At 30.4% G+C, this 1,027-nt stretch overlaps 1 protein-coding gene across 3 annotated transcripts in view; it reads right to left on the minus strand.

Moving 5' to 3' along the window:
* Positions 1–219, minus strand: part of LOC116349808 (ankyrin repeat domain-containing protein 29-like) — a 3,477-nt gene extending 3,258 nt beyond the window's left edge. Inside the window, exon 1 of one of the 3 annotated variants that reach the window (XM_031781408.1) lies at positions 164–219. The gene's annotated coding sequence lies outside the window, so the exon portion shown is untranslated. Of the gene's footprint in view, positions 1–128 lie in introns of all 3 variants that reach the window. The other 2 variants (XM_031781407.1, XM_031781409.1) reach the window with 2 other exon arrangements.
* Positions 220–1,027: the final 808 nt, after the last annotated feature.

The raw sequence follows: 1,027 nt of genomic DNA on the forward strand, positions 1-1,027 counted from the left end.
AAAAAATCCATAAAATAAACCGATTTTTTTCAGAAATATTTACTCAAGTTTAATTGTAGATTTTATGGGAAATTTTTTAGAAAATAAAATGAAAAGTTTACAGTAAATTTAAATGAAAAAAGCGTTACATTTTTTCAGTTAAAATTACCAAAAAAATCGTTACGTGTGCGGATAGGGCAAATATTGCCAGCTCTGAAACTGAACGAAAACTAATTCGCTTCACCGATCGATCTACATTTTTATCATCGAAAAATATTGATAATATGATGATGATATTGAACTGATTGAATGTCATATTTGAAACAGGGACCGGGTCGCATATATTTATACTTTGTATAAACGCAGACGATACATATCCGTCGCTGTTCGCTTTGTGCTGTGCTCAATAAATACAATGTATGTGCGTGCGTCTCTCAATGGTCACATGCACACACGAACATGTATTCGCATGCTTCATACATAGCGAACAGCGATGGATATGTTGCGTCTGCGTTTATACTTTGTATATTTATACTGTCTGCGTTTTTTATGCTAGTATAAAATTATACGCGACCCGGTCCCTGATTTGAAATATGCATCGATTTCTCGAGGAGCTTTGAAAATGTGATAAGAAATTTGCTGTGTAGATTAAGATTAGCATCCGTTTATTTTTACTCTCTATTCAGACGTTGAATGATGATTAAGGTTGCGATTGCCTCAAAGTTTACATTTTCAAATGAATTTCGAATACGTAGAGAAAAACAACAAGAGTCATATGAATAAAAAACATTCGACGGGCGTATTTTTCCATGATAATTTTGCTTCAAACTGAAAAAAAATAATCTTTATTATTTGTTTGGTAAAAACCCATTTGATGTAATCATAACTTGGAATAAAATTTCTGAAGAAATACGCTCTATTGAATCTCATGATCTCTTTAAATCAAAATATGCAGCTGAAATATATAAATGTTATGAGCAATTGATTTAGTATATATTAAAATTATATCAGAATTTATTTATTTAATTATTTATATAGATTCAACCAA

The sequence above is a fragment of the Contarinia nasturtii genome, unplaced genomic scaffold (assembly GCF_009176525.2).
Source record: "Contarinia nasturtii isolate CC-2019 unplaced genomic scaffold, AAFC_CNas_1.1 Cnas_scaffold_3153, whole genome shotgun sequence".
Classification (NCBI taxonomy): Eukaryota; Metazoa; Arthropoda; class Insecta; order Diptera; family Cecidomyiidae; genus Contarinia; species Contarinia nasturtii.